Source organism: Ambystoma mexicanum, chromosome 8 (genome assembly GCF_040938575.1).
Source record: "Ambystoma mexicanum isolate Mex_15411 chromosome 8, UKY_AmexF1_1, whole genome shotgun sequence".
NCBI lineage: Eukaryota > Metazoa > Chordata > Amphibia > Caudata > Ambystomatidae > Ambystoma > Ambystoma mexicanum.
Window position 1 is genome coordinate 246175215 of NC_090929.1, and position 14089 is coordinate 246189303.

Below are 14089 nucleotides of genomic sequence, written 5' to 3' on the forward strand. Positions count from 1 at the left end.
TGCAGGAATACACTCTATCCATTCTGACATCAAACAGACCAGACTCAAAATATATCTGTTCCCCCTGCTCAACCTCTTTACAGGCCCTCTCTAGTATATAATTCCACATCTTGGGACATATGTGGCCAGTAAGCATAATCTTTCAGTATCTCCAATGTTTTTTGTGAACCTCTGTGGCCTGCAGTTATTGCATCATGTGCATGGTGTAGCATTAGCCCTCTGAATGAAAGGGGTACCACCCACTGTATTTGTCCTGTTATGGATTCTCTAATCATGAGCCCGTCCTGTAGTCTAATTCGTTTTTTATTCTTTAATAGCACTCGTAACTCTTCTTTTCCCACACAATCATTTTCTGTTAAAGGGTTTTGTTCAGGGTCTATCAAATGATTATAATATATTCAGAAAAGTTGGATCATCCTTTTGTTCCTTAATCAGATCTTCATCCGGTGAATCGTAACCCCATTGTACCACTGGTTGATCCACCGCTTTTGGCGCTTTAGAATGTGTTACTGTATCAATTTGTATCTCACCCAGTAAATGTTCAACAGGTAGCAATTCTCCCATTACAGTCCCAATTTTAGCTTGGTGATCTGCCTTATCATTCCCCTCCTTATCCTCTCCTGGAGTTTTTAAATGTCCACAAATGTTTCTCAAGTATATTGTTAAATTATTCTCTGACACCAATTTCTCTATGGCTTGTATCATTTTTCCATGTTTAAGTGGCTTATTGTTGTATGTAACCATGCCTCTCACTTTCCACCCAGGTAAATATTCAACAAAGCTATTTCATGCATAATCAGAATCAGTCACCAGGACAATTTCATTAAATGTATTATCAACTGCAGTAGCAATTGCTTTATAAATGGCTGCCAATTCCGCTACTTGACTGCTCCTAGCTCCAATTCTATTTCCTATACTGGGGACGCTTTCACATTTCAACCAGACATTTCCTATTCCTGACACTAATTGTTTATTACTGTCATTTTCAATGTGGAAAGAACAACCATCAACATATACAGTTGGCAAATCCTTGCATGTGTTTTCATCAAAAGCTTTGTGTGGTGATTGACCAAATTCCTGTAAACTAGATTCCACTTCTACTTCATTTGATACATGTTCAGCTGCACAGTTATGTAGATCTGCCAAACCTTGAGCAACTGGGCTCTTTTTATTTTGGCCATAACTCACTTATACATGAAAACCCTGTAATGCCAGTGTCCATGAAGTGATTCATAACTGTGCTAGGTTACCTGACCTAATTCTTTTACTCTCTAAAAACTGCAAAGGTTGATGATTTGTCTCAATAATCACCTTTTCTCCATGAACAATGGGGCAGAAATGTTGTAGCACCCACACAGCGGTCAAAAGGGCCTCTTCACATTAGTTGAATTTAATTTCAACTTGGGAAAATGCCTTGCTTGCATAGGCAATGGTTTTGTGATTCAAATCATGTTTTTGTGATAACACTGCTGACATACAATGTTCAGAGAAACCTATTTCTATAAAGAAATCCCTATCCTTTATGGGGTATGCTAAACATGGTGCCTTTGCAAGACATTCCTTTATTTTAGCCACTGCCTCAGACTGTTCTTTTTCCTATTTCCAGGGTGTGTTCTGCTTTAGCAGTTTAGTCAATGGTTGAGTAATTTCAGCATCATTTTTAATGAATTCCCTGTTATAGCCTGTCATTCCTAATACACTTTTGACCCCTTTCACATTTTTAGGATCTTTTAGTTTTTGTATGGACTCTATTTTCTTCTTTTGTGGGTTTAGTCCATGTTCAGTCACTTCATGGCCTAGAAAATTCACTTTTTTCTTGCACCATTGTGCTTTCTGTAAAGATACTTTGGCGCCTGCTTTCTGCAATTGTCCAAGAACATGTCTTATTTCATCAAAATGGTTTTTCAAGCTCTCATTTTTTATCAGTACATCATCCATATAAACTATGGTACCTCTTTCCGCTGCATGGCCTTTCTCAAAAATATTCCAAATTCATCCCACTATTGACATACCCAAATGGAACTCTAACCCATGCGTATTGAGTCTTATCAAATGAAAATGAAAATAAATTCTGAATCTCCTCTGCCAATGGCACGCACCAATATCCAGAGGTGAGATCTAACATGGTAAACACTTTTGAACCATGTACCTGAGCTAGGCCTTGATCAATGAATGGCAGTGGCCAACTGGATACTGGCACTCTTTTATTTAATTCTCTCAAATCTGCACATAGCCGCCATTGACCATTTTGCTTTAACACACCTAAAATAGGTGTGTTGGATGTGCTATTAATAGGCCTGATAATTCTTAGAGACTCCAAACTTTTAATTATCTCTGCCAATGACTCTAAACATGCCAGTGGTAATCTAACGGGTGCACAAATACTGGGCTTCTACTACACCCTTCCGGTAGCATGGCCACATGTAAATTAGTTAGACCGCAATCATAAGCATCTTTTGCAAATACATCTTTAAACTCCATAAATATCGTCCTCAATTCATGTCTATCCTCATTGCTGTCGCATGCATCTGCTGATAAAATCTGCTCCTTCACCATTTTTGAAAATTCTGGAAAATATTCCAGTAGAGGAATCTTTGTGCTTTCCTCTAACTGTGTGGCTGTGTCTCTCTGTAAAGCTGCCACTTTTAAATACTTTTAAATATTTTGGCATATCAGCTTCCACTTGAATGGGCTGATTTTCTGTTTCTGTTTCATTTTCATCTAAGTTAAATGTTATGCAATCCTCTTGATGACAGCACACTGTCTCATTTGAATCATAAGGGTACACAGAATGAATTTTAAATATTCCTTTGGGCTGAGAATTCAGGTGTTCTGGCAACTCACCCTTGGCATCTACATACTTTTCAGGTATATTTCAAATCACCCAGTTATTTAGATCTGCAGCATAATGTGATTTGTGTATAGCCATTCCTAATGACAAGTTTTCCTCTAAATGAATATCTTGACAACCTTTATTATTCACCATCATTTTTACAGTCCCTTCACCAATATCTATCAATGGCATGCATTCATAATCCAGGCCTTGCTGCCTTATGGATTCATTCAAGCACACAAATGCATCAGAGTCTTCCATCTGCTGTCCATTTTTGCATTTTAGTGTTATTGTAACCTGTTTGGTGAATGCAGGGATAATAGTATCCTTCCTCAGCTGTAATTACATTGCATATGGGACCAGCTGTGCACAATTATAAGCCCTTCTTTTGTCTTGAAATTCAGGTGAAGGCCCACCTAGGCGTGACCATATTTTTTGATTAAGGAAATCTAACACCAAACACATTCTGTGCATTATATCATTGCCCATGCACAAATCATGCTGTGTCCCACTCACTATCCAAACATTATGGTGAATTGTTTTTTGTCCAATACTAATTTTCAGCATGCATCTTCCTGCAATTCGGCTTTCAAAGATAGGACTGTCCAAACCAGAGACATATTGGTTTTTAATTCTACATTTCGGGATCTCCTCCCTCTCCATTATTTTTTGCAACAATTTCTCATTAATGTAGCTCCTTTCCTGTTCAAGCGCTAAAGTGGCTTTTATTGTTTTAGAATAGTCATTTATACCAATGTGAACCCATGGTTGCTCATCTTCCATGTGTATTTCAGCAAGAGTGGTGATGTGTTTTTCTGTATTTGTTTTAGGAGCAGTAGTCTGTTCGCATGTTTTCTCTTTTAAATATGAATGTAATGTGTGCTCATCTATGGCAGTTTGCAATTTTTTCCTTGGGTCCAAGTATATTTGTACAGATTGTTTCTCATCGTCACTCTGCATTTTGTCTTGACACAGTAAGATAAAAGTGACGCTCGGTATGCAGCTATTCTGGAGATGTACCTCCACTGCATCATTTGTTTTGGCAACTGTGTGACATTCATTTATATTGCTATTTTGTGTTTTTAGTTTCTTAAGTCTCAATGGTTTTTTGGTTAAGGACCACAATACTCCATTCACCCCATCTATGAGAGGAGACAATCTTTTCAGGCAATCACAAATAGATGTGATCCATACCTCCTGTTTCATTCTGTGCTTTCCTATCTTTATGTCAACCTCGGTGACACCTATAATAGGCACCTCCTCCCCGTTAAAATTATGCACTGGACCTTGATTTTCCTTCACTGAGATCTGATTCTGTGGGGATCTCCCTTCATTGATACTCTTTACCAATTCTTTAGACATAATTGTGGCCTGTGCGCCCGTGCAAATCATTGCAAATGTATTGTATTTTTCTTCTACAGTGATGGGAGCATAATACCTGTCTTCAACTTCCTCTAACACACATAAGAAATGCAAATTCTTACTGATTTCAGGGCTCACCTTTCTCAGGCCTTTTTCACTTTTGGCTAAGCACATTGGTAAATGGAAAGAGATTTTTCCCTCCTTTTTGCACATTTCTGTGTGAGAGACTTTATTCATTTCTCCATGTTCAGAGGTTTTTTGGAGTGTGGCCACTGTTTGCCTATCCATCCAGGTATCATCAGAGGTCACACTACAATCCTCCAACTGAACATGTGTAACAACATCACATGGCAATTTGTCATTGTCTAACTCTGTGTGTTTGTGGTTATTTAATATGGTACCAATCATTTTAACTTCTTCAAAAATATTTGGCTCAAAGAATTCTTCAGGTGATTGACCTGTACCCTCCTTTTGAGTATTTCTTTTTTCTGCCTGTGTTTGGTCATTGTTTTGATTGTCCAGGGAAGGAGCTATAGCATTCCCACTTACTCCCTGTTCACTGGTACTCCCCATGCATGAGTTATTTTTCTTAAATCTGTCCCTTTGTTCCTTTGGAATTTCAGGTGTTCTCTTTTCATTTGTACAAATCTCCAATGTTTGATTTAGCCCTAGGTTAAACCGTACCTCTCTTTTAGATGTATTTGCAATTTCTGTCACATGTTCATTTGCTGGTACTTTCACGTTTAAATCATTAGGCATCTCAGAGTCGTTATGCCTAATTATATCAGAGCAATCTGTCTTTTTGGCACTGCAGGTATTATAAGTACTTAGTCACTCTTCAGAAACCACCCGGTCATTGCTATGGCTTTCTGCCCCCTCCTTTGATGACTGTTTTTGTGCTGTACAGAGCTTTCCTATTTGCTCAGCTAACATTTTCACTTGGGCCTTGAGACACTGGAATCTTTCCATCTCTCTAGAATCCCCTCTCTGTGGCCTAGATCGATATTGGTTGTTTTCCCCCTGATTGGATCTATTTTGGTACCTCTCAGGTGAATGATTTCTATTGGGGTTGTTCCTGAACTCTTGATTCATATGTGGAGAGGATTGGGTGCACCCATCCTTTGGTTGTAGTCCCCTGGTGGGGAATCATTGTACTGACGTGGAGCATAATTCATGTTCTGCCTCATGTCTTGTCTCTCATGTTGTGGGTATTGACCCCTATGTTGATTCCCATTGTCAGCAAATCGATCCACATATCGAGGTCTATCTTGATTACCATGTATCATGGTATTGGGATCAAATCTGCTCTGTCCCCAATGTCTGGTAGGGACCATCATTTCTTTGATCCTGATTTTGTCTCTGGTTATTGTTCATACCTGACATATCAGGCCGATAGCCTGCCCGGGGCCTATCTCCTAAGTACCTAGGGCTGATGTAGCTTTACCTATTACTAGGATCATGTGATTGAAACATTGGTACAGGAAGTGATGATCTTTGTTGATTACCCCTTTGTTCAGGTGTCAAGTTATTTTTACCTGGACTTGAGCAGACTCAAGGGACATTATGGCTGATCTGATTTCCATCACTGTTGCTGAGGGTTCTTTAGATTTAGGTCTAGTATCTTTCATTTTATCACTTTCTCTACCCTGACAATATAGTACCTCATATAGTTTTGTGGTTTGGTGTGCAATCCATTCAAGGGACTTGTCATGGTCGAATTCACGGACCAAATTGGATAAGATGTCTTTCTGTAGCCCAAAGAAGTAGGCAGTTTTAAACTCATTGGAATTGGGGTCAAAAGATACATCAAAGCGAGAAAATGCTTTTTTTAAGTCTTGTAAAAACTGGCGAGCTGATGTGTTAGGCCCAGCAGTGATTGTATAAGCAACTTTCTTTGCCTCCTGCAATGTCTGGAAAGGAGAAACATGACACCTAATCTCTTTTTCAAACTCTGCCCATGTCATATTCTGCTGTTCATTTAATCCTCTTATGATACTGGCTGTCTGAGCATCTAGGGTTAAATGAATACATTGCCTGTATTGTACCTTCGTTATCTGGAGGGCTTTAAAAATGGCATGAACCGCTTCTAAGTGATCCTCTATGCAGCATTCCCCTCCCTGTTTAAATGGTTTGATCAGGGCTTTGATGGATTTCATTATCTTTATGGGGCTACTTGTTGCAATGCATGGAATTGCACTACTTGGTGATTCAACCCTGGTTCCAGGTGTATGGGATTGGTGGCGGCCCCCAATGGGAGAATCAAATCCCCCAAGGGCACTGCAACCAAGTTCAGTCACCGGCCCAGTCACTGGGGCACTAGCTCTTTGGGTAGAAATAGAATTCACCTCAACCCCATTGAATGTGGTACACTGCCGTCTATCCTGGGAACTGGAAATGTATATTTGCTGTTCTAAATCCTTACACTTCTTAAGGAGCCTGTCTGCCTCGTTTTGCAAATAGTTGTTTTCATCACTCATTTTATTAATTACCTCCTGCATGTCGCGCATTTTCATTTGGTATTCATTGAATTCTTTGTTTCTCTTGTCTTTTTCTTTAAGCATTTTAAACATTTCCTGTTCTGCATTTTGGAGATCACTTTCTATTTCATAATGTTCTTTTTGTAAAATCTGCATTTCTGAGACAACCTCATCTTTATCTTGTCTAATGTGGTCCAGCTATGCTTTGAAGTGTACCAATTCTTGCTCACTGTCCTCAAACTGTTTCTTGCTTTTGGACAATTGAATATCAAAATCTTGCATCTCAGCATTTTAACTGCATGACTTTTTGACATCCTTCTAATTCTGCTCTTAACATTTCCTCCTTTTTACTTGCCCCATCTATGTCGGCTTTTAACCTGTTAATCAGCTTGGGATAATTTTCTTGCATTCGCAGAGACCTATTCAAAATAAACCAGATCTTGGCACATAGCCGTATCAAACAATCTTTCTCTGCATGTTTATCGGCTGCATTTAACAACCTTAGAAGGCAGACCTGAATTATGCTGCCTTCTGCAAAAATATTGTCTAGTTTTTCTTTCTGCACTTGACCATGAATGCAGTCATGCCATTCTGTGGCACTGTTCGATGACCACATTCCACGTGCATATAACTTTGCCGCTAAATATTGCACTAGCTCTGACAATGTGGCATCCATTTGAGACATTCTGAAATTCGTTTTTAGTGACACACTGCTATTATGAAATGGGTTCCCTTTAATGTACAGATGGCAGTGTGAGACACACTTGCCACGCCCAGTAGGTGCCCTATGATCACTTTCCCAGCCTGCAACGCACCATAAATATGTAGGGTATTTTGTGTAGGTTTGGGGCCTTACTTCCTTTCAGTGAACATTCCTTTTTACATTATATATGATTATCTAGTGGTATACAATTTTGTTGGTGGTATTTTCTGGTGGCAAATTACTTAGTGGTGAGCATGATTTTCCTTCCCTTCGTTATAGCCCCATCATACAAAACCTTCCATATTCTTATAATATTTATGTGATCTATAGAGAGCCTTGGACTTACATTATTCAGAAACACCACATTTTTTATCTACACCAGTGAACTATGTTTCCATATAGTGTACATAATAACATGTGGTATTATCACTAATTTATATACATTAGTGAACTATTTTTTTCCATAGGCCTCTTTTGCTGATTCAGGTACCCTCAGCAAGAACTATTGTATTATATTCCACTCAGAAACCACACTCACACCCTGAGTGGAATCACACACACAGTTATTTATAATCACTAAGTCTTATTTTTAGACAATTTATTATTTCTGTTGTTTTATCTACATGGGAAAAATGACAAATGCACTACCTAAAAATCTTCCCCGTATCACAAGTGCTATTCCAGATGCACTAAGAAAAGAGAAAAACAAAAACACTACAGGTTTGCTTTTATGTATTTTTGTGTATTATAAACAGTTGCATTTCAAAACACCATTTTACCCTTTTGTTTTACAGAAACAAACAGAAAAATTTACAGCAGCAGAACGATATTCACTTTGCATCATCTGTAACAAACGAGAAAAATGAAAACATGCCGCAAAAGAACAATATTACAGTGTGTCAATTAAACACAGGGGGTTCCCTATTCCTATCCTTCCTGCCTGATATTAGATAATTTGTACAGCAGTCACAGTAATCTCCATTCACTTTGATAATTACCAGCTATCTTTAGTTCTCCCACACGCGACCTTCCTGCGCTCGTCTCCGAGGAATGGGCCTGGGATTTTCTTTTTTAATTTTGAAGGATTAAAATGCACAGCGAGAACATGCAGTTCAATCTACAGTTCTCAACCCGTGCTAGGTGACCAGGAATCCCCAGTCTCTGAAGGTCAGCAGTACAGCTGAAACGACTCCTCACAGCAGCCAGGCAAAGGCGACCGTTTCACGGCAGCTCAGCAAAAGTGATCTGATCTTTTTCCTGCCAATCTTTACCAGCAGACCTCTGTTGCTTACGCAGTCTGTCTGCATATATACTTCCCTCCAATCATATTAGCAGTAATAGCATTAGGATGCCACCCCTATGTCACAAACAATGGGATCTTCATACTGTAATAACTGTTTCAGTTTGATTTCCTGCTGCCTTTCCGTCCTTCACATTTCACCGCAGCCAGAAAATATCAGAGAAAAATGCAAGTTTAAACTGAATCTTAGAACATGTTTTTCCTGCCTCTTTTTCCACCTGGAGAGCACATTATAATGTTATTTACTTAGAACTAGTGTTAGTATTGGTTAATTAAGTCAGTCAATTAGACAGCTAATGTGGTCTCCTGTGAATGAGGCATTTCAAATAAGAGAAAAAGAAAAAATATATATATTCTGATGCTTTAAATTTGCAACCTGTCTCCATTTGCATACCCATATGTTACACTTGCGGCATATGGCTGGCTATATGTGTGCCACATTATTGCAAAAATGTGATCATATGCAGTGGCGTTGTACTCCAAAACATAATAAATTATACTACAGAGCCCAGCTCAGCTGCTCCCTACAAGCAGTATCGTGGACCTCAAGCCCGCACCCTGCTGACATCGACTGCAAACGCACTCTGCATCTGCCCACCTCTTTACCCGGCTAATTCTCAGCTGCACTGCACCATCCTTGCATCCTGGAAGTAGCAGCACTATTAGCTTGATACCGCTAATACCCGAGGCGATTCCGCCATAACCCACGCAGTGTGAGTTACAGCTGATCATCGGAAAATGGCAGCCGAGCAAAGACACGCCGTTGTTTACTGGCGTTACTAAGCAACATCCTCTACTTTATCCAATCCGAAACGCAGGCAGGTGGACGCCGGCCCTACCGCAGAAGGCCCGCAGCACAAGGCCCTGTTTACCTCAGTGAGCCCCTTCCACACAGCCGGGCAGGAGCCCAGCTCAGCTGCTCCCTACAAGCAGCATCATGGACCTCAAGCCCGCACCCTGCTGACATCGACTGCAGAACGGACTCCGCGTCTGCGCACCTGCTTACCCTGCTAATTCTCAGCTGCACTGCACCATCCTTGTATCCTGGAGGTAGCAGCACTATTAGCTTGAAACCGCTAATACCCGAGGCGATTCCGCCATAACACATGCGGTGTGAGTTACAGCTGATTGTCAGAAAATGGCCGCCGAGCAAAGACACGCCTTTGTTTACTGATGTTACTAAGCAACATCCTCTACTTTATCCAATCCGAAACTCAGGCAGGCGGACGCCGGCCCTACCGCAGAAGGCCCACAGCACAAGGCCCTGTTTACCACAGTGAGCCCCTTCCACACAACCAGGCAGGAGCTCAGCTCAGCTGCTCCCTACAAGCAGCATTGTGGACCTCAAGCCCGCACCCTGCTGACATCGACTGCAGAAAGCACTCCCGGTATGCCCACCTGCTTACCCTGCTAATTCTCAACTGCACTGCACCATCCTTGCAACCTGGACGCAGCAGCACTATTAGCTTGAAACCACTAATACCCGAGGCGATTCCGCCATAACCCACACAATGTGAGTTACAGCTGATCGTCGGAAAATGGCTGCCGAGCAAAGACATGCCTTTGTTTACTGGCGTTACTAAACAACATCCTCTACTTTATCCAAACCGAGCCGCCGGCAGGTGGATGCCAGCCCTACCGCAGAAGGCCCGCAGCACAAGTCCCTGTTTAGCCCTGTTCGCCCCGGGGCGTCCTTGGCGACCACTATCACATACGTGAGTACAATTTGTCCTATCCTCATAATTGAGCGAAAAGCTTGACCCCCATCATCCCGCCTTGAATCCTTTGTCCCCGACAGCCGCACTGGCTAACATTGTTGAAGTCTGTTCATGTGCTGCCCGAGATCTGCTCCGTTTCTGTTGAGGCATACATGCACGCACCGCTGCTTTCTTCACGCAGCCTACCAAGACTCCCGGCCATGCCTCTCACCATGCACTTCTCGCTGAACTAGTCTTCCAAATGCAGACTGCCTACCTTGTACTTATTGTTGCACCTTATCATGCACATTCCGCATATTCTTCTGTATTGCCGCAAGCATGACCTTTTGAACGTGCCTACTTGCTAGCCACTGTGCCTCAGTCTAATGACCTCTGCGCCTCACTTTTGAATGTGCCTACTTGCTAGCCATTGTGCTTTAGTCTGTTGACCACTGTGCCTCACTTTTGAATGTGCCTACTTGCTAGCCACTGTGCCTTAGTCCGTTGACCACTGCGCCTCACTTTTGAATGTGCCTACTTGCTAGCCATTGTGCCTTAGTCTGTTGACCACTGCGCCTCACTTTTGAATGTGCCTTATTGCTAGCCATTGTGCCTTAGTCTGTTGACCACTGCACCTCACTTTGAATGTGCCTTATTGCTAGCCATTGTGCATTAGTCTGGTGACCACTGCATCTCACTTTTGAATGTGCCTACTTGCTAGCCATTGTGCCTTAGTCTGTTGTCCACTGTGCCTGCCCATTGTACCTTATTCTGATTTTGACTACTTGCCTTCCTGCCTATCCCGACCCAGTTGGCTTCCACTCCACCTCAAACTACTCTATTGCCATCCTGTCAACCTCACCCAACTACATCCGGGTCTCACACTGACCACCCATGGCAAACCTCTACTCAGCCACTCTCACCTTAACAGTGACACTCACCTTGCTCCACCACAACAACACCACCCGCCCCAAACCCCGTCCACAATCACCTCAAACCCAACATCCCTCACACACCTCAACTATGGGTTTTTTCGAGGCTCAACATAGTGACCAGTCAAACAGCGCCCTCCGCCCCTTAGAATGGATCCGCCGATTTGTTCCTTGGAACTCATGCACACTGAAATATAGAAACCTGAGACTCGGCTCTCGGTTCATAACCCCCAAGACACTCGCCAAAAGACACTCCCCTCATCCCACGCACAATCAAGCTAACACCGCTCAAATTTTGAACATCACCCAAACAGCCCCCTTGAGCACCTCTGAACAGCCAGTGATAAAGGGCGCCCTCATCAATGCCTGCTCCCTGGTCATCCATGCGCTAGATATCGCAGACTTCATCTTTTCAGGCAATCACAAATAGATGTGATCCATACCTCCTGTTTCATTCTGTGCTTTCCTATCTTTATGTCAACCTCGGTGACACCTATAGTAGGCACCTCCTCCCCGTTAAAATTATGCACTGGACCTTGATTTTCCTTCACTGAGATCTGATTCTGTGGGGATCTCCCTTCATTGATACTCTTTACCAATTCTTTAAACATAATTGTGGCCTGTGCGCCCGTGCAAATCATTGCAAATGTATTGTATTTTTCTTCTACAGTGATGGGAGCATAATACCTGTCTTCAACTTCCTCTAACACACATAAGAAATGCAAATACTTACTGATTTCAGGGCTCACCTTTCTCAGGCCTTTTTCACTTTTGGCTAAGCACATTGGTAAATGGAAAGAGATTTTTCCCTCCTTTTTGCACATTTCTGTGTGAGAGACTTTATTCATTTCTCCATGTTTAGAGGTTTTTTGGAGTGTGGCCACTGTTTGCCTATCCATCCAGGTATCATCAGAGGTCACACTACAATCCTCCAACTGAACATGTGTAACAACATCACATGGCAATTTGTCATTGTCTAACTCTGTGTGTTTGTGGTTATTTAATATGGTACCAATCATTTTAACTTCTTCAGAAATATTTGGCTCAAAGAATTCTTCAGGTGATTGACCTGTACCCTCCTTTTGAGTATTTCTTTTTTCTGCCTGTGTTTGGTCATTGTTTTGATTGTCCAGGGAAGGAGCTATAGCATCCATGCGCTAGATATCGCAGACTTCATCTCTGCCAACAACCTGCACTTCCTGGCTATCACTGAAACCTGGCTGCACCAAGCAGCAGGACAAGCTCTATCCCTCGCCATCCCAGAAGGTTTTTCAATACTAAGGAAAGACAGGGACATAGGTAAAGGAGGAGGAGTAGCCTTCATCACCAAAACATCCCTTGGCCTTAGATTAACCCCACTGCCCAGCTTCCGGTCTGCAGAACTTCTGTCAGCCAAGCTCCAACTCTCTGCCATACAAACCGTATTATTACACCTCCTCTACAGACCCCCAGGCCCAATCACCACATTTGAGGAAGAGATATCTGACCACTTGACCACTAATACCAACACAGGATCTCAAATGATCCTACTTGGCGACCTCAACCTCGGTCTCGGCGACCCAAACCATGCCAATGCACTCTCCCTGGAAAGCACCATCTCCCAACCAGGGTTCAAGCTCAGAATCACAGACGCCACCCACAACTAAGGCAGGACCCTAGACTGGCTAGCGCCTCTCAACTGCTCTACGGCCATCACAAAAACGAGCAAACTGCATGATGTGACCACCACGCCATTTCCCTCTCCATCCAAGGGAAATCACAACCAAAGACTCCAACCCCCACCATCCCTCAAACCCTCACCAGAAATAACTGCAACATCACCCTACAAAACCTCTGCCCACTTATAGACAATATCCTTACACCCACAAACTACGTTAACCTAGATGCAGAGAAACTTGCTGACCTCTACAACACAACATTAGAATCAGCAGTAGACACCATCGCTCCATTCAAACTCACCAAAGCCAAACCGGCAGCCCACATGAACAAATGGTTCACACCAGAGCTAAAAATATTCTGAAACTCCAAACGAGCCGCAGAAGCCACCTGGAGAAAAACACCCAACCTATCAAACAAAACACAACTGTCGATAGCAGCCACCACCTACAAAACTTCCATCCTCAAGGCCAAAAAAGAGACATATGACAATAGAATTGAAAGCGCCAAATCCAAAACAAAAGAGCTTTTCAATATCCTCAGGGAACTCGAATCCCCCCCTTATACTGGCAGAAACATGTGTGAAAGATGCAGACGGGTGTGAGAAGATTCAAAAAGCCCTAGTAGACAAAATCACCATGTTACAATCCAAAATCGAACAGAAAAAGCTTAGCCTATCCAAAAAAACAAACCATCCACCATCCACCACTCCCAAAACACCCACTTGCCCCCCTTCTCCTTCTCTCCAGTATCCACTAAAGAAGTAGAAAGCATCATTAAGGGCCTCAAACCCTCCATATGTCAAGGGGACTCATGCCCAGCTCCCATCCTCCAGGAAGGCACCAACCTTCTGGCCCCCTTCATAAAAGCCCTTATCAACGCATCCTTCAAATCAAGCTCAGTGCCTAGCAGCCTCAAGGAGGCCTGGGTCATGCCACTACTAAGAAAATAACTAATCTAGACCCGAATAACCCAACCAACTACAGGCCAATCACCACCGTCCCCTACATCCTAAAGATCTTATGCAGAGTGGCCTACCTGCAAATAGAGAAGCACCTGGAAGACAACAGCCTCCTGGGTCTCAGACAATCCGGCTTCAGGCCAAGGCATGGAACAGAGTCAGCCCTAC